The sequence below is a fragment of the Mixophyes fleayi genome, chromosome 6 (genome assembly GCF_038048845.1).
Source record: "Mixophyes fleayi isolate aMixFle1 chromosome 6, aMixFle1.hap1, whole genome shotgun sequence".
NCBI lineage: Eukaryota > Metazoa > Chordata > Amphibia > Anura > Limnodynastidae > Mixophyes > Mixophyes fleayi.
This window is the reverse complement of record NC_134407.1, coordinates 71466103-71487612: the sequence shown is the minus strand read 5'-3', so window position 1 is coordinate 71487612 and position 21510 is coordinate 71466103. Positions and strand designations below refer to the sequence as shown.

General features: G+C 40.3%; 1 protein-coding gene across 3 annotated transcripts in view; it reads right to left on the bottom strand.

The window, feature by feature from the left end:
* Positions 1-21510, bottom strand: part of SDK2 (sidekick cell adhesion molecule 2) — a 482261-nt gene that overhangs the window by 259053 nt on the left and 201698 nt on the right. The window lies entirely within an intron of this gene.

Genomic DNA, 21510 nt, shown 5'->3' with positions numbered 1-21510 from the left:
TTACAAGTTCCAGGCCTCTGCTTATGAAGAAGAGCAGACAATTCTCAGTGCTGCTATTCTATCTTTTCCAGATAATTAAGCTGTCCTGTGAGTGTATGTCAGCTTTCTATAACCCAGACACTTATTAAAACTTCTCCTGAATTTAATTAGCCAGCAAGTTTAAGCAGCGTGTAAATGGCCACTAATGATATGCTATGTTCATCCCTGTTATTTCTTAGATTCTTATATGAAAGCTACAATGGCAATCTAGTGCTGGGTTTAATAACCTTATCTGTCCCTTCCCTCACATTTCATCTTTAAACCCCCCTCACATCTTCACACTGCTCCCATCACATTAACTCCTCAGCCATGTCATGTCAGTATCTCCTCACCTTACATATTTGCCTCAGTATAATAAATTGTATGATCATTTTCCTCTGGAAGTATTATACGCAATTATTACTTATTTTAGAAGGGTTTTTCGAAAAGGGAGCAGTTTAAATTGTCACCACAGGCCTAAGAAAAGCTGGCCACTAAACCATTAAGGCCCACCATAGGTGTACTTTCTGTTGTGTTGGACCATACTACAGGATGCTCCTTTGGGCAAGTGCCTTCTTACTCCCCTCAAAACTGGAACTGAGGTATCAGTGGCAGCTTCTGTTTCCAAAAGCGTGCATTATAGAACACTATGTTCCCCAACAGGAGTGGAACATCCAAGTAGGAGTAGCTAGGGAAATCAGGCAATGTCAATATAACATCCTGGGCCTGCCAGAGAGAGAGGCAGAACTGAGGGCCACAATGTGCCTCTCCTGTACTGCATCAAAAGATGATCAATAGTAATTATGATCTATTCCTAGCTGACATGCATTCACTCATTATTACAGGATCAGGTTCACCTACACCACTAGTACAAAAAAGAATAATAAAATAAATAGGAAAATATAACCATGAAAACATGCTCATCTCCCTACTTGGGCAGAATATGAAATAAAACCGCTATTTACGGTAAAACCTGTGTTTCTCCTGAACATGATGCTTAGCCTGGGAATTAAAGCATAACATTCCATGATAATTCATGGGTTAGAGAGTTACCAGTAAATCTTCTGGTCGACCCAAGTCTGACTAGGCCTCTATAGTACTGATGGCTAACCTGTGACACTCCAGCTGTTGTGAAACTACAAGTCCCAGCATGCTTTGCCAGTAGATAACTAGCTGATAGCTGGCAAAGCATGCTGGGGCTTGTAGTTTCACAACACCTGGAGTGTCACAGGTTAGCCATCACTGCTCTATATCATGGATATAGGAAAAGTGAAAATGATTACACAAATGTAATTATTAAGAACTACTTTATACCTCACAACAATGGAGAAAATCAAAATGTAGGCAAAATAAAACTGTCCCTATATTAGAAGGTATGTTACTATGTCAATATTTTTACTGGTGGACAAAGATGCTCAAACATTTTAAACTGGATAGATTTTTATAGCTCAACACCACGAACATGTTTGCACTGCAATCATCAATTGATCCCAATTTGAATTTGTGATAAGACAAGGTTTACCCTTTGCTTTTAAATTTGAGTTCAAATAATTTTATTCGTAAACACTAATTAAATCATGATTTTAAATAACTAAATAATTTAATCTTTTTAAAACATTTTAACTACTGTGTTGAAAGTTTTACCATTTGTGTTCGAGATTCACAATTAAAAACCATTAAAATGTATCAATTTAAGCTCAAATGTGGTTGACTTTTTGAAATATAACTAGCATTTCTTTTAACTAAATCAACACTTTCAGAAATCCCAGTGAAATTTCGAACCGATTCAACGAACCAGTTCAAGAAACAACACAGAGCAGCTTCCGGTATCTCTACTGGTTAACTATACAATATACCTGCATATTTGCAAACTCCCTATGAAACCTTTGTGCCAGATGTGTAGCATAATGTTTAAAATATTACCAACATAATACAACCGAATGTTGTTTACTCATATCCAGTAATATCAGCAACCTTTATTAATAACAACATATTAGCCAGCAATGTACAGTGATGGGATCATGATACAAATAAAGGTATCTGATGACATGAAACACAAGGTATAGATGGACCTGCGCAACAATCTAAAACGTGTAGGGAACAATGATACCTAAGGCAGCAGAATAACAAGTAGATTTGTTGGTGGGGATATATGTTCATAGAAAACTGTGCTTGTTCCTAGCTCTGGGCAGCTGTTGATCACAGGCATTGTGCCAGCTCATGGCAAGGGGTGACCACAGGCTCTGTGCTACTATAGTTCCTGGCTCCGAGACGTTGGTGATTATAGGCACTGCACTCGTCCCTGGCTCTGGGTAGTTACTGAGAACAGACACTGAGCCAGTCCCTGTCATGAGTCACCAGAAAATGCATACAGTAGTGCCACATAACCTTGCTCCCTTTAATGCCAGGAGAGGCACATTGTGAGATATAAATTACACCTCAGGTAGCAGTTCTTTGTGTGAGTATCATACACACATCCTGTCTGTATTCAGAGACATGTCAGACACAATGACAAGGGACATTGTATCTGAGAAAATAAATATGTTGAATGAATTACACTGATGGTCTTACACTTCCAATAGCCCAAGTCTATAATAATGAGCTGCAACAAACAGTGGGAACTGTCACAGGAACACAGCAAGGAGAGGGAGGGGGTGGCAGGCGCCACCCCATAAAAACATCAAACAGTGAGCATTTTCAAAGCTTAATAGGAGCCTCAATTAGTCCCGTCACTAGCTCTCACATCCTGAGCCTCCAGAGATTGGTAAGTGCTCTTTTTTTCCATGAGCGGTGAGGATTTATCGCATGTCATACTGAAACAACTCGGAGTGTCACAGCCACTAAATTAACCCCTCAAATGCTACATTGCTCCATCTCACTGGAAAAGGTGTTTGAAATGCCAGATATAACAAAGGAAGAGGCTGAGGAGATTTGTCACAGATTCACAGCTCCAGCAAGCAGCCATCAGCAGGCTCATTAACAAATGCCACTGAGTGCCAATTGGTTCTGTGAAGATTCTGTCTCGGTTTTCTGAAACTTTCATTTTGAAGACTTTAATAAATTGATCTGTTAGGACAGACAGAGTACACATAATTATTATTTTTTTCTACTGAGAGGCCACTCACTAGAGGCTGATGATTATGTGTACAAGGCTCAATAGACTGCCAGGTAATAAGTAGGTATAGTCAGCCATTGACTAGCGCCAATTGTACAGGTGCGGAAGGGCAGAGAGCACCCTTTAGAGTTTATGAGGGCAGGACACAGCAAATTGATGGCAATCTCTGAACCATTTCCTTAGGTGAACAATATGTGTCACTCAGTAGCTTTGAACTCTAGTGCGGTGAAAGCACTCACATCACTCCATGCTGACCCGTTAAGGTGAATGTGGAATGCCCTATCCTTGTCATTTAGGAGTGCTGAAACACAAAAATGTTTCTTTTAGCCTCTTTAGAGCTTAATCTATCCAGTGTTACAGGTGATGAGCATTCCCCATTCAGTTTAATGTGTCAGTATGGAGTGATTTCAGCATTAGGAAAAGTGGTAGTGTTCAAAGAGACTGTGTGACACCATTCTTAATGTCAAAGTGTTTGTGACAGAAAGTTGATTTATCCTTTAAAATTAGCATAGACGAACATAGAATGCCATGCACATGAGATTAGAAACTACTCTTCCCTACTGAACTGTGTTCAGACTAAAGTGACTCACAATTCTCTAAAAGGGTAAGAAAGATTTAAAGGATTAGGCCCAAACAGAGATTATGTAATTAAACATATTGCAATATAAAATATCTTTAAATAACTGAGGCAATAATTCCTTGATTTGTCTTAAACTCCTATTCAAGATGAGATCTGGTTGTACGGCAGATGTGGCAGAACCAGGGCTACCACTAGAAATTGCGGGACCCAGTACAAATGTAACAGAAAGGGCCCCCATCCTTTCTTCTCTCAACCCACCCTCATTTTTAAAATATTCTGTACCCATTGGCATTGGCCTCCCCGATTCTCTACAGTCCCCTCTCTGCGTCTTCTTGCTGTCTCCTTTCGGCTTCCCTCTATAGGCACTGTGACGTTATTAATTACCTGACATCAGCGATACTGCAGGGAGTCTCTCTGCCGTGCCGTGGCTCTCTGTCCGGGAGCCAAGCACCTGGGGGGCTGGCACTGGAGCATATGGTGGCAGCTGTATGGCCCTGACATCTTGGGAGTGGAGGAAGACATGCTGCCTACAAGGTCTCTCCCCACACCACGTTTCACATCTCAGGAGCAGCTGCTGCCTAGAAATGGCACCTGCTACCTCCCTTAATTCACTGCTGATACCTCCTCCCCTAAAAATTTGTTTGGGCCCAGGGCTGGTGGGGCCCCACTCTGCTGCTCCAAAATAACCCCCCAAACATTTCTATGAGCCTCTGGAATTCAGTGTTACGCCTCTGCATCAGCACCCGTTTCTTTACTGATGAAAAGGGAAAAAGCTTAACATATGTACCCTACACAGAAAAGGCCACATTCAGCCTCTGCTACTACAGTGTCTAATGATAAAGCAGGCCCTGGATTAATGTTTTATGTAAGTCACCCAACTTCATAAATAATGATTCTGCTTTATACATAGTGCTTGGAATTGGAATGTCAAAATTGATGCAAGCACGTTAGATCTAGGAGTAAAGGATTTAGATATTAATGTGTTGTGAGTCACATAGCTAACAGTCTTCTCTCTTTCTACAGGTCTTAACATTTCCTTACATCTCATGCTGTGTATGTGTAACATCTTACCCACTGAGCCATGACATCAACCAAGTAAGACAGAAAAGAGCAACCCATGACATTTCAGTTCACAAGATGTGGTTTAATGGCATGTATGCATGCAGCAAGTAGGTGGGAAACCTTTGACATTCGTGTTGTTGGTAAAATACATTCTCCCATGGTGCTCAGCGAGTTAGTTGCCTAAGGTTCCACTGTTTTCAGATGTTTTCAGCACAATTTATTAAATAGTAGCTGAACTTTCCACCTCCCATACAAATTCATTGTGGCTTTCAATTCTTTTATAATTTTCTAACCATTAGCAAACTAGTGTAAAATATCAAGAGGTTGCAGGATCATGTGTTCACAATGGGGAATGTTTTGTTGTTGTTGTTTTTTTTTCTTTTAACAAAAAGAGGCTTTTGGAGCTTTCAGAGGTTGGCTTTATATTTCATTTTTGAGTAAGGAAGGTGAAAACATGACATAAATTGATTTGCTTACTATGCAGTTCTCATCAATTTTATTGGCTCTGGAATGTGTATACAGGAAGAGACAATGCTACGTATGGTGTCGATCACCTCTCTCCACATCCAGAATAACATAATTAATAAGCTGAAAGGATGGAAAGTTAAATAGTAGTAAAATCACACACGACAAGGAAACAGTTCCCCCAACTCATATTCAGTTCTGGGTGGAGTTCAATAAGTTTAACTATACGGAATGCTGAGTGCTACTTTCTGAGGTCCTGTGGTCCCCCCATATAAGTAACATTCAGTATTATACAGTTTAACCTTATGAACTCCAATCACAACTGAATCTCCTATCTGTCATGTGCTGCGAGATGAGAGTAAGCTGTCTGATGAAGGCAACGAGAACACGAGAAGCAGAATTAATTATGAAGGCGTTTTCCAAAATGGACAACCCCTATAAAATAACTACTACAACATTAAGTTGGAGAAGTTAACAGCTGGCTTGACTGTCACATTGTAATTAAATAATTTATTTTTGTGACAAAGGGGCTGGGTGTCATTCATGAATTTTCCATTTTTAAAGGGGGAGAAGTGGTCATGGCAATCATGCTCCTCCATGCTGTGTTTTACCAGGTTGCCTGGGGATTTATGACATGATTGCCCCACACACCTCTTTATTTTCCACCTCACCTTTACATATCTTGGAAGGGAGGTAGAAAGATAGGCAAGTCTCAAATAAGTTAAAGTAATCTGAGGGAGAAATGTCTAAGTGTATCTAACACCTACCTCTTTACAGGCAATGATAAAAAGGTGCTTTTGCCAGACACTGAAAAGTGTTAATAGAAATGATTATGTAAATAAATAGAAGCATACTGCTGTTGCTATAATTAACAGCCTGTCCCAAGGGTGTCACATAACTGCAACATTAAACACATCTGCAAACTCAGCACTGCTTTGTCTTCACTCTTTTCTCCTTTCTGCGACCACAGTGATGCCTTGTTTCTGAGGAGAAGCCTGTTCCCACAGCACACCAGCCTCTCAAGGGAGCCTTCAAGAAGCCCACAGGGTGTGGATACAAATTTCAATTTTACAGAGAGAACCCCTGAAGGGATATTATTTTTATATTGTACATGACACATCAGATTAAGCAGTTACCTTACCTTTAACAATACCTTGCTTGTAACGCATATTACTTAGAGGAGACAAGGGGAAAGGATTTGGTATAAAACCTTTAACTAACTAAAACAAATTATTACCACAAGACAAAAACATTTCTCACAATGAGAAGTGCAACAAGAGGTCAGGCTTTAAAACTTTATTCAAGATTTAAGGTAATATGTACATAAATAGGTAACAAATGTTGTTTTATAGAAAATTACTTAAACACCATATAGCAGTCATGCACAATGCAATAGAACTGCAATAAATGTCAATTCTCTCCAAAAACATGGACACAGGCAGAGGCTACAGTATGTAAAGGATTCTAATCCAACCAAGGACATACAGGTTTTTCTCATGCCATAGTGTATCTGCTTTTAAAAAGGAATCATCGCCTATTACTAGGACTGCCATACGGCAAGGGAAGCTCTGGTAAGGTCTGCAGAGAGTGGGCATCGGATTAGGTTCAAAATATGCCCCCTCATATTCTTCCAGCAGTAATAATAGCTACCATACACATAAACACCATGGACACTTTCCTGCCTATCTGGAATCTCTACGAAGTGCGCTCCTTGTCTCTTCTCTTCCCTCTCAAGTTAGTCATTAGCCATCCTTAGTACATCACAGTAGCAGTTGGGCTGCCAGGGGATTTGGCCTGGTAGTACCGTTGTTGCTACCCACGGGTAGCTCTAGTTTTTACTGATAAGAACTGGCACAGAGATAAACACCAGGTGGTTTGAAAGGCCTTTTTTCACTGTGCCCAATCTAAAAGTGGGATTAACGCAGGAAATTGTCCAGCCAATACAACAGCACAGGATAGTCTACATGGCTCCCGGAGCTGGATGTGCTGATTTAGTCTACATGGCTCCCGGAGCTGGATGTGCTGATTTGCTCACTGAGGCCTCCGAAGGCAACAGCGAGTCTTAAAAACTTCCACTCTTTAGTCCCCACACAGGGAACCTGGTTGCAGTAGCCCAAGTACCACCCACTCTCTCTTGCAGGACTCACGCAAAACCTAGTTTGACAGATCTTCACAAACAGCCTACATTTTGTGCTGTAGTGGATAGTGGGTAACAGGGGGACCACAGAGTATTCACCTGCGGACCCCCAATACTTCCTGGTTTATGACCCATGTTCCTTCCTCTAAGGAGGGCTTTGCAATCCGTACCTTATGGTCGCCCTCCTTCCTCTCTGTGGGAAAAATAGCTGTGTAATTCCTACCTACTTCATTAAGGCAAAGTGATCACTGGTGTTCTTAGTAAGGGGATGAGTTGGGAGTTTGAAGGACATGGAGAATTTGGGATAAGTGGGAACACTGGAGGTTGTTTTAAGAAAAAGTGAATGTATGAGGCATTTTGAGGTAAATGGTTTTTGAAAGGGCATATGGAAGTGTTTTGAGCTTGCGGCATTGTGATGCTTCCGGGGGTGTTTTGAGGTAAGTGGGGGGGAGAGGTAGTGAATGGGGAATATAAAGAGTGTTGTGGAGTACACATGGGATCTATTCTAAGTACAAATGTGGTGCCAATTGCTTTGATTATGTATTGTTTTAACTTTTTACTGAGATGAAGGTTAAAGAGTGGCCCTTTTGAAGTTTAGACATACTTGCCTACTCTCCCGGAATTCTGGGAGTCATCCCGGACTCCCGGAAGAGTAGCCAAACTTCCCGGACCCTGTAAAATGCCGAAATTCATGGCATTGAATAGCAGGGGGGGGGGGGGGGGGGTAATTGTGTCATTAATTATTCTGCTAAGACAATATACACCAGGGAGCACATCATCTAGTTCAGGCCTGGACAACCTGTGTCTCTCCAGGTGGTGAAACTACATGTTCCAGCATACCTTGCCAGCATGGTAGGGTTTGTAGATTTACAACACCTGGAGAGGCATTGTCCATGCCTGATTTAGTCCCATGAAAAAAGTCCTGAGATACACAATGGGGCTGATGCAGAGTGTGTACTAAATCAGTTTGCATAGCGTATCATTGTGAGAAATCACTCTGCAGATGCCCAGAAAAGTGGCTGCATGAATTATCCCCAATTATGGGGAAGAGGCTTCTAAGATAGGCAGAGTACAGTAAGGGCATGTGCAATAAATTGGGAACAGAATTGAACCAGGACACAGACACATATTTGTGTCCTGTCAAAGCCAAATTATGAGGGTGATCAAAGGCAGATGCAATTAGTGATGCAATTTTTTTTCTTCATGTATGTGAGATGGGGAGCTGGTTCTATTGTATTAGAGAGGTTTTTAAAGTTTTATTCATGCCCACTAGGGAAAACGTATTTTGCAAACAATACAAATGTTTATAACATAGGCACATATGGTACTGGTGCAGACCTACACCTATCTTGCAGTTATTCCTATGCCTGCAATTGTGACTTTTATTAGTTAACGCAATTTGCAGGTGCGTTTTGTGGCACAACTGAGGCAAACTCTGCATCAGACCCATAGTGTATACAGTAAGAGACTACTTATTTACCATGCATGCATATAGAGTTAAATGTTAAAATATGTATCGCTAGAGTTCTTTCACATTGTTTATCAGGTAAAAGGTTCACATAAATATCATAGCACAGGAGCGTGGCATGTGCTCCAGAAACCTTCATTGGTGGGGGAAGCAGCGCACTTAAAAAAAAAAAAATACTCACACAATCTCAGTGACGGCGTCCTTCTTCCTTCCTCCCTGCTCCGTTCCCACTGAATGTCGGGCATGATGTCATCAAGTCACGCCTGACATTCAGTGAGGAGCGGCGCAGAGAGGACCCAGCAAGAATACAGGAGACAGAAGAGAAGAAAAGAAAAGAGATGAAAGAAGAAAGGCCCTGAGTGATGAAGAAGGGGGGGGGGAGACACAGTGTGCTGAAGAAGGGGGGGGGGGAGAGAAAGGCACAGTGTGATGAAGAAGGGGGGAGAGAGAGGCACAGTGTGATATAAAAGGGGGTGGAGAGAAAGGCACAGTGTTATGAAGAAGGGGGGAGAGAAAGGCACAGTGATGAAGGAGGGGGGAGCAGCATGGCACAGTGTGATAAAGTGGTCCAGGTGAAGGGGGAAAAGCAGCATGGAGGGTGCAGTGTGATCATAAGGAGGCACAGTATGGTGATGATGAAGGGGCACAGTAATGTGTGTGTGATGGCACAGGGGGCTTGTGGCAATGTAGTGTGTCTGAGGTAGGTGGTGGCTATTTTCTTTGTGGGGTGATGGTGTGGCAACTTAATAGCGGGACTATTAATTTAGGATAGGGTGGTTTTGGGGCTATTGAATGTGGGGATGAGTTTGGGGAGAATGAGGTCTCTTTAGTAAATGTGCAAATTTAATGGCAATGATGCTTGCGGGAAATGTATGTTTATGAAATGTAAATACTATTAATTTATTGCTGAGGCTGTTTGGAGGGAGGGAAGTAGGTTTATTTATTAAATAGGAATGCTATTATTTTAATGTTGGGGCTGGAGGAAGGCCTAATTATTAATTATGGATGTTATTGATTTAACGCCTGGGCTGGCTGGAATTTTCTAAATGTACCCATTTTTTTTTTTCAAATAGGGCCCCCAACATTCCAGGACCCAGGCAAGCCACAACTAAAGAGACCTGCAGCCACAGGTGGTGAAAGTGACAAGAACAGGTAGGAGAAAGCAGGACAGTCTGTCAAACGTTGTGATTCTAGTGGGAAAATCCCAATTTTTGGTGACTGTTCTGTCCAAAGTAAGGGGCAGAACAAGACTGTGAACTGTTTATGTACACACTGCATTCTTTATATACTACACTGTGGAGTTAGATGTCCTTTGTGGGCTTGCCACACTCCCTCTGGTGGGCCTCTACCATTGTATTCCCCTATGTGAATGTGAATTGGTGGCACTTATGTGTGGCATAATGTGATTGTGGGCACTTATGTGAGGCATAATATGAATTGGGGCACTTGTGTGGCATAAAATGAATTTGGGGCATTATTGTGGTATAATATGAACTGGGTACTCTGGGCAGGACTATTTATCACAGTATTAACTGGACCTCTACTATGAGGTCACTGTCCCACTGTCCTGAAAGTTAGGACTGCTGGGACATATGCCACGCTCCTGCGAGCGGGCACTGCACACTTCTGCCAATGGTGTTCACAGTAATGCAGGGTTTTTTCTGTAGGAGTGTGGCATAGCACTTTTTACCTGCTAGGCATGCCCCAATAATGCACAGCCACACCCCCAACTGTGTGACCACTCCCACGCGGCGGCGCAATTTTTTTTGCCATGCTCAACTATAAGGGGGGCCCCATCAAGTTGCTTTGCTCTTGGCAGCCCTGACAACAGTGGTATTATGGTAAACATGTCACTAAGTTAAGTAGTCTACTGTCCACAATGTCCAGGTACCAGCTCCGCCGGGGGAGGTCCCGCTCATACTAATGGCAGACTGGCAGTGCAGCTGCACTCTGCATGATGGCACATACTTTTCCCACCTCCACAAAGGTACTGTGTGGATGAGTGGGAGGATAATCAAGTAGCTACATACAGACAGATACCCAGAGGCACCTGTCACAGACAGATTACATTCTAATAATAGAATAATTCTATTGTTCAATTATAGCTATTTGCTGTCATTTGAAGTTGACTCATTTCAGTGTAGGTCTGTCACTGTATAGTGGTAATATTTATGCAGTAAATATGAGATAATATAATAAATTATAGATTACTATCACTTAGTTTGGGTGTTAAGACTGTCAAGGCAGCAGATAAAGTAATAATGTACAATAATAATAAATATGATATTATATTTTAACAGTGTAGTAAAGAGTATCTCCATCTACTACCTTCAATTACAGAAACTTTGTTAATTACTGAATAAGTGTAGTCGCATATCTTAAAAAGTATGGACCTGATTCATTAAGGATCTTAACTTAAGAAACGTCTTATTTCAGTCTCCTGGACAAAACCATGTTACAATGCAAGGGGTGCAAATTAGTATTCTGTTTTGCACATAAGTTAAATACTGACTGTTTTTTTTGCTGCACTCTGTGTGAGTCCCCATAGCATTACTTACACTCATCTGTGCTGCTGACATGTATTACCTCATCTTTTTGTTACTTGCTTCTGTATCCAGCGCTACGGAATCTGTGGCGCCTTATAAATAAATAAATAATAATAATAATGCTCATCTTTCTGTTGCCGGTGTATTAGCAGAAGAGCCTGGGCCTTTTTCTTATGTTTGCCAGTCATCCAGCAAATACACATCTTCCCTGTGAGCTTATACAGAATCTGTGTAATAAACATATGTTATATTATAATGCATTATATACTGCGTGATCTGTGTACAGTGTTCACTTATTGCTCGACTCTCCATATTTCATGTACCTATCTTTACATTTTCTAAATAGGCCCTGACATTCCAGTATCCAGACAAAAAACCAACAGCAGGTTGTAAAAGCTGCAATAACAGCTAGGGGAGAACATCACAGTCCACCTAACAGACTCACCCTTTAGCTTTCCTAATATTGTTTCCTAATATATTTTGTTCTCTCTCTTTTCTTCCTCTCTACCTGCTGTTTCTATCTTCCATCCTACTCTCCTCCTCATCCTCTCCAATCTTACCCTATTCTCCACAGACTTTCAGGACAGTGTGAATTAGCTTGAGGCACAAAAAGCAAAGCCCAACCGTTAATCTTCAGCTGACGTTTTTCAGAGAACAAATATTGTTGTTTTTTTTTAACTTCAACTTGCCCCCACATGCTGGCTATGCCCCATTCCCTGGCGCACTTCAGTAATGGGGGGCAAATTAGCATATGCAAGCCCGGGGCTCTAGGCTACACCCCTGCACGGCACATATCTCCAGTCAATAGCCTATAGGTGACAGGGTAGGTGCAAACTCCAACCAACATCTGCTTTGTGTTAAGTGGGAGAGTTTGTCATGGCATTTATAAAAGTCATGTAGCAATAAATGTATTTATTATCCTTTAGTTATATAGTGCAAACATTTTATGCAGCTTTTTAAAATCAGAAAATGTGTATTCAGTCACGTCAGTCCCTGCCTCAGTGAAGCTTATAATCTAATTCCTTACAGACTAGAAATAAGTGAGAAGCCAATAACTACTAGTAGCTGTATATACTGTGTGTATACTAGTATATTTTAGTAGGAGGAAACTGGAACACCTGAAGGAAATCCAAAGGGAACACTGGGAGATACAAACCCCACACAATTTGCCACCTGGTCAGGATCGACCCCAAGGCCCCAGCACTCTCAGTCACCCATGAAATTGAAAATATGATGCTCAGTATAGCACCAGCCGGGACTGCAGTGTGATAGGTATGTAGTAACTGACGCTTGCTACACCAGTACAGAACTGGCATTATATAATTTCCATACACATGGAAACAAAAGTAAATTGCTGCTCACACCCCAGTAAAATATATTTGAAAATGCCTGATTAACACAATGCCAATTCGTAGTAAAAACAAAACAAAACGTAAATTCCGTTACAAAAGCACCCCACATTCTAAAAATATAAATAATTCATTAGTATCACTAAAATTGAAGTGACCAGTGGCCACAACTTGTATAATGCTTTTGCTTTCTCGCTTTAATAATATTTCAATCCTATTATCACCTCCGGTGGATGTTGGTACTTGTTATAAATGTCATCTAAATGGCACCTTGCAATGGGTCTGCCCTCACACAAGACAAGCGCCGGTGGTTTTGTCACAGTTACTGTGGGTACTGCAATAAGCTCAGCCCCGTTCCTTGCTAAACTTTGAGGCAAGAGTTGCAAACATAACATTACCTATGTGCCGTTTTTACAGGCATGGGGGCACATTTATTAAGAAGCGCATTTTTGACACAATCATTTTCATTCCTTATCGCAATAATAAGGAATGAAAGATTTTGAGTATCTACTAAAAGTGTTCTGCCAGTGCAGTACTTCTGATAAATGCCTGTTCTGGTGAACACAACTTACCTAATCACCGATCGTTTTCTTCAATCATGATGCATCCCGATGTTAAAAGTAGATCTGCCCATGCTTCGTCCGAAAACCTAAGGTCACGCATGCGCAAAGCCGCCTTTACCTCAGTGACCGCAGGGGAGAGCAGGTAAGATGCAGTGAGGGATCCGAAGATCTCTCTACCGCAATGTTCTCCCCATAGGATTGAAAGCCTAACGCCCAGATGCCGTTAGCTTTTGGGCACAAGTTCTGAAAATCTTGGATTTTCAGAACATGTTAATTTATGAAAAACAGGAGTCCCCATAGAAACCTATTACGTAAGGTAACAGTGGCAAATAATGGAAATATCTGCTACAATCCCCTAGTTATAAATCAATAGGGGGCACATTTATCAATGTTCGGCAAAAGTGAGAAATAGTTATCAATCCTTATCGCATGGATAAGGATTGAACTATTTCTCAAATTTATGAACAACAGATCACAGAAACAGCAGTTCCGAAAAACTGCTGTTTCTGTGATAAAAAAAAACATACTCACCCCTCTCTTCGGAAGCGCTGTCTCCGGATCTTCTCCTCATTCTCTTTATTCTTCAATTGCGCATGTTCAGTTCCAAGAACTGCACATGCGCACAAAGATCCCCGCTCTGTCTCTGCAACTATCATTGCAGAGAGAGATCGGTGAGTGACAGGGAGGGATCATGTGATCCCTCCACACATGCGCTGTCCAGCTCTGCTCTTTGGAGCAGAGCTGACAGCATTGGATTTCTTCAATCATGATAATATACGCCAGCTTCAGCTGGCGTACATTATCAAGACAAGTTTCCGACAAAAATGTTTTTTCGGAACTTGTTAGATTTGAGCTGGGAGCAGTCACCATACTGTAGAATGGTGACTGCTCCCAAAAACGAAGAGGAGTGCATATCATGGATATCTGCTGCGATGCACTTTTTATAAATATCCGGTGGGACCTTAATTTCACGGTAGGTGCTTTTATATATATGCCCCTAGGATACTTAAAAATGCGGTTATACCCAGAAAAATAGTGTTTTCTGGGTATTTTGAGCAAAAATTAGCATAATAAATAGACCCCAAACACCACAAGGGATTGTCCATGTCATGTAAAGGACACTGCACTTTGAAGACTCATATCACCAACATCCAGTCTCCCAGAATTGACAATCTGGGAGAAATTCCAGTCCAATTAATACTGATTGAAGCTGTTACAGTGCCGGCTGGAGTGAGTTCTCCGCGACTACAGAGGTCCCTGGAATAGGCTCTCCACATTTCGTTAATTGGGATGACGGGACTGTTATTTAAAACAATCTTGGATGGAATTAGCCTACAAAATAGCTTTAGCTGTTCGATCCATGACATACAGATGACAGATGCTATTCATAACATTATACAGTATATATAAGTCCAATCTGTCTATGCTGTTTTCCTACATAACACGTACAAGGGCACGTGTCTTCTTAAGAACATCTGAGCTTTTTAGTCACTCTCTACCTTTATTTGATGTTCTTATCTCGGTAACAAAAGGATATTCACTCTTTGCTGTGGCAGCCAAGCCATTAATCCACACTTTTGATGTGTGCTAATCACATGTGTATTCATTTCTTCTGTAATTGCCCCGTGCAGCTGACAAATCCCCCACTCCCCAACCAGTCAACGCCATTAACCCTAACCACGGCCTCTTGTGAACAGCCATGGGCAATAATTTCTTCAGTGCGCAGCTGAAGTTTTGGAATTTTAGCTGTTAACTCACAATGACTGACACCTCAAAAACACACGCTAGGCGCGCTTGAAAGTTAAATTTCTTTTTTATGTTCCACAGACAGCTAGATACAATCATTCGAAGTGATAAAACTCTTTATAAAACTTCCCTTTCTTCGGAAAATCTGCAGACGCTGCAGTCTCTGGTAGTCCCATCGTACAGCGGAATTATGTTGCTATCATTAGCTCTGGCTGGGTAAAGGGGGGGTGGATGGAGTGAAATCTTACACTTTATGGCTGATTAAATTCTTATAAAGAGGCAACCACATCGATAAGTTATTTAAAATGTGTATTCGTTTTTTCATCACTTGGCTTCAGTGTGCTCAGTTTTCCAAGTACCTCCAGATATTGTTTAAAAGACAATGGATAAAAAAGACCTGCACTTTGTCCTTTGTAGATTTCCACAGTAACATTTTAACCATTGAGCTGACAAGAGGATGATAACACACTAGAGATATATATTGGGTAATGATACATTGACTGGTGGAAGTACTTTGTATTGTAGGTAGGCAATGCCTTTGAGAAACAATTTGCTGGTAAGCAAGAACATTTCCACAGTGCACATAAGCACAGCAGATGTGCTAAACCAATTAAGCCTAATAAAACCTAGTTCTTGTGCCATTTGTGGCTTCTAAGTATGAGTAAAATGCAGACTCTCTCTGTTTTCTGTAAATATCCCTCTGTTATTTAAAATCACTTTGCTACAATGAGTGCCCAGTGCAGGTGTTACCGGAAAGATGGCACGCACGACCCCCCAAACTCCGTCCACCCATTGTGTGCACACTCCTGAAACTAAACTCATGGGTCTTGCTCAGAAAATGAGCAGCACATTATCGAGAGAAGCTGCATGTCCCTTTTATGTACATTCACATTATTGTTTAAATAAAGTTGTTGAGGTTAGCATCAGGGTTTGTGGCTTGGAAAGCTTAAACTAGACCCAACCCTACCATAACTGTCCAGCCCAAGCCAAAACTTAACCCTAAGTCCGTCCTGACTCTAACCTCATCAACTCTATTTAAAAAAAAATAAAAAATGATTTTAACTATTCTCTGAAGCTTGCCGTCCGCTCCTGAACATATCCAGTGCTAGGATCTCCCCTCTAGAGGTGGAAGCAAAAATAAGAGAATTAGGCATACTTTATAACATGATCAATACCGCAAAAATAACACGCAAGTCAACAACGGACACCTCACTTGTAATTTAATCACCCCCTTTGTGACTGTGGCCTCAATGATGTAATTGGATCCAAGTTAATTGTAAGCTACATCCTCAGTGATGTCACCAATTACTTCATAGGCTGCATTCTCACTGATGTCATTGGATCCATCATTCCCAGTGATGTCACTAGTTTCTATTGAATTGATAAGTTGCATTCTCAGTGATGTCATTGGATCCAAGTGAATTGATTGGCTGCATTCCCAGTGATATCACTAGTTCCTAGTGAACTGAAAGGCTGCAGAATCAATTATGTCAGCCGTTTCCAGTTAATTGATTGGCTGTATTCTCATGGATACTTGTGCCTTCTAAATGTCTGCTTCCGCTGTATGTAAGCAAAGGGTACCCACTATATGCTAGATTCCCATTGTCGCTGTTTTCACAGTACAGCCCCTTTTTTACCACTTGAAATATTAACAGGATAATTGCAATTAGGTTCCTATAATTAATTTACCTTATTTGGATACTAAAAGAGTATGAGGAGGATTTTATACCATGAGCAATTTCCAGATCATCTTACTCAAACCGCATGTCTCTGCGTTACTCAATCTGTCCAGAGCTCTATGGAAGAGCTGTGCATAGTGTGTAATAGGCTTGTTTTCCTTGAAGCAAATTCTTTTTAATGTAAATTGTATTTATTTAACCGACAAGAGTCCAAAACAATATAAGTGTAATAAATTGATACAAGACTCTTGCTGGTATTTTTTATATCCTTAAGCGAAAATTAGTATGATTCAGTGGTAGCTGGCTCTCAGCTTGAGATAATGGGGGTCATGGGCTGCACTATATACTATTCATCCCAGTCATGTTTATTTTTACTGTAATCCTCTACACCGAGCAGTATTATGGGTTAGGAGTAATTCTGTATTGCCTGCTTTGTACTTTTTTGATCTATACTTTCATACTTAGAAGATCTGTAGGAATTGTGTAGCTTCAGCCAGCTAAATGGCAGAGAGAAATTGTATTGTTACAGTAGGGTGTTATTATAAGATGGTTCAGAAAGCAGGCTGCCTCATTCAATAGCTCGTTTTTCTTCATGTGGGAACCTTCATATGAAAAGACCACTTGTGATTTCACCCACTCACTGAGACACTGTTTCATAAGGTCTCTCTATCAAGGGGAACGTGGAGGAATCCCGAGGCAAATTAATTTCAGTTTCATCAAAGACAAGAGTCCCTTTGAAATCAATAGGACATTTGTCTTGGGTTGTATTTGTCACTGCAGAATATTTCCTCTTTTGTCTCAATAACATAGATCTAGAACAATTCAGTAAGATAACAAAACACTTGGCCCATCCAGCCTGCAAAGCATCAGACTTTTGTTGGTCTTTTTTCTTGCCTGTCACATTTAGATCATGCCACTTTGAGCTCTCTCTCTCTAAAACATGTACTTTATAGTGAATAACACTGTGCGTGGGGTCAGGTGCATTTAGAATGGGCTATAAGATCACATTCAGTGTACAGAAATAGAATTAGAATAATGCGTGGTGATCAATACTAAAAAACAGGGACATTATTAGTGAACTCTGGGACTGCCCATAAAACTTATGGATATTAATAATTCTATAAAATATGTTATTGTGTCTTTTAAAACCCTTAGAGTAGCTCCACTCAACAATTCAGTTACCTAAATAAATCTCTTTAATGGAAAAACCAGCTTACTGGAATAATGCCTAATACCTCGGACTTCTGCCTGAAATTACCTGTTGAAACCAAAGGCACACACTGTTGCTGCCACTTGGCAATTAGGTTGTGAATAACTTGACTTTTCTTTCACAACATATGTAACCACGGAAACTATCAGTGTGGTCCAGTTTGTACAGTTATAGAGTCTATTAAAGATCATAAATGTAATAGTTATTCATATTACTTACATACTTTCCTTTTTTATACCTTTCCATATGGGTCTAGTTGGAAACCTGAATCTATGCAATTCAATTGGGAAGGGACTACTACTCCAAAAACATTAGAGTAAAGCGGTATCATTACCCACTTTTCGTACATGCATTCTACCCTTGTTTTACTCTTCAATTTATTGGTAGACTGCATGTCTTATTGTTGACACAGGGAGTTTCATATTTTTTATCTAAGTTTTGTTATGACAATTTATATTCATTGTTTTTGACTCAATACTATTTGTTTTATCTTATATTGTACTTATACTATGCCCATGTAGCAAGTGTTCCTCCTTTCTATTGTTTGCTTTTGGTTATTACAAATTAATTTCCTTTTACTACTGTCCTGTTACCACAACTAGCATCCCCATATAGCCCCAGTACCATGCTGGTGACATGAGCAGATTAATAAGAAGGAAGGCTACTACCAATGTAGGTTCTGCACAGAGGTTAATATCGAATTACAAAATACTCTGTATATTTTTTTTTGTTACATATTCAATTACAAAAACAGAAAGATTTAGTTTGGTTTTATATGGGAGTGACACATCTGTTTTTAAAAGGAGCTTTGGGTGGTCTGTAGATGCCCTCTGGTTTTTCAGCCATCGCATTGCAGTCTTGAGGGCTTGAGGTTTCTTCCTACAGCCCATGATCCAGAAAAGGGCCACGTCCTTAAAATAGATAATTCTGCCCCTTCTGGACCCTGAAAGTCATTATTGTTCGGGTGGGTTTAGTTAACTGTTTGATGTGTGCAAAGTAGGTCCACCTGTGACAAGATTGTATGTGAGAATCCATCTTTTGTTTTACTTTCTTTCTATAATATTCAATCATCTTAGAGGCTCAGCTCAAATCCATTCATGAATAAATAAATCTAATTAGAGAAGAATCAGAATTCAGGATCTCAGAATTTCTAAGGCCTAGGTGATGTCGCGTCATTCCACGACTTACCGAACATGCTGCATCCTCAATTGATTTTCAGCTTTCAAGTATTACATATAATACACACACATACATATACTGAAGTCAGGAATTCTATTGCTGCTGTTTGTAGAATATAATAGCTGATTCACAGTGATAGCTGTGAAATCTCACTGTGACCCGTGGCATCTCATTATAAGATGACGGCTGTCTGTGAAATCTCTCTGTATGCAGCATAAATACAATGGGTACATGCTGCCTGTTTTTATTCCCAGCATAACAAATGTCATACAGTATGTACATGGTTGCATTTTCGTAAACTGACTGTTACACAATGGCTTAATGTGTGAAAGAAATTGCTTTAACATTTAAATTAATGAGCAAAACATTTTTTTTACCACATGGCTGCTGTTTCTGTCAGTGCATTACGTACAGCATGGTTACAGTCCATGTGAATACACTAAATCCTTACATGATGAAATAAGAGATACAGAATATATTTAAAGCAGGTACTCCCACAAAAGTGTGGTCCCTTAGATCAGTGATGGCTAACCTGTGACACTCTAGGTGTTGTGAAACTACAAGTCCCAGCATGCTCTGCCAGCTATCAGCTAGTTATCTACTGACAAAGCATGCTGGGGCTTGTAGTTTCACAACACCTGAAGTGTCACAGGTTAGCCATCACTGCTAGATAATTAAGGAGTTAACATCTCATCGTAGTCATGTATAAATCAGGCCCAAATGCTCAGTAATTGTTCTGCCATGCTAGAGTAAGTGACCTTGTTTATTCCCCCATACAGGTGGAGTAGACTTCAGTATTTCAAAAGGTACAATGGCTCCTTGCTGGGGTAGATGTAAAACTAGGGGGCGCCCCAGACTTGGCTTATGTGTGTCTCAAAATAAGTCTGCAGTCAGACTCCATTGCTGTACTGTTGCCCAATGTATTAAGTATTTCACCCTCTTAGCATCAACATTCAGAGTAGCAGATCTCCCAGACTTTAGCAATTACTGTACATTCAGAACTAGCCTTGATTAAATAAGGTGAACATGAGCACACGGAAAACACAATGCACTTTATATTCCAAGCAATGCTGGGCACTTTTTCCTCCTGAAAGTCAATATAATTCAACTTGTCACCCAGCAATGTATGGGAAGGCGAAGGTGACAGACGTTAGCATTAATACTTGTAATTTGCTGAGGCATATGAGAGGTTTTTTTTGAAACATGCACTTCCCCAGAGAATGCCATTACAAAGCCATTACAAGTATGGGGTCAATTACAAATATAATAACGTCTATATAACAATGTATGTTGCAAAGCGACACACAGCACATTCATAATATATAACAATGTCCTATTATTGGCCTTTAGTGGCTTAAAAGTCTAAACAAAACAAATTGTGCTGTAAAATAATACAATATATTGTTATAATCTGTTACCAATGATTAAAATATAAACATTTTTTAAAAACACTTGTGCACACCATTTCAATAATACAACCCCCAAAAAAGGGGATTACTTTATTCACCTTCGATGGCAACTATTGTCGATGCATTGTTGCAGCAGTCATTTTGTGGCATGATGCAACATTCATGAGAATGCACCCAATCAGTGACATTATTGGGACACTTCATGACTAGTATTTATTTATAAACTGTATTTGCATTAATATTAGTTTGTATATATATACAATGCAGCGTGTGTAGGTGACAACTATACTTTCTCAGACTCTGGTACAGCACCCTGCTAACAGGTGGACATAAATAGAAGGATTCTGGCAGTTATTAAACCATGACTTCTACATACCTCCCACCTGTCCTCATTTTGTCGGGGCATCCCGATTCGCAACCCACAAAAGGGGTGGGGCTTAACAGAAAAGTGGGTGGAGCTTTGAGAAACTTATTTGTGAGCAGAGTTTGGGCAGAAAGGGGTTGGGGCTTCTTTTGTTCTAATGTTAGGAGGTATGTAACTTCCATGGGCTTTCTTTGTAACTGACCTAATCTAGTACTTGTAGTTTTATATGTGACCAAGTCTCACTTTGTGTAATATATTTATAATCCATAAAAACAACCAACATTAATTTCACTACTAATAGGCTATACAGGTTGAATTTTGCAAATTTTCGTCCACCATCTTTGTTCCAAAAGACAAAATCACAGTTTCTCCCATGTGAATTATGCCAAGCCGCCACAGTAGTTTAAATATCTTTTTTTGAAAATTCAAAAAAGGTAAGATAATTCAATAATATTAGGTTGGTGGAAAATATATATCTGTAGTTACCGTTTTACTGTAGTACAATCAACGTAATGCCAGATTTGGGTGGCCTCTTCAGTTTTCATAAATATCTCCCTGGATGTATTTATTGTTATAGGTAGCTACTAATATCACTTACTGTAAGGACTGATGTACTGCAG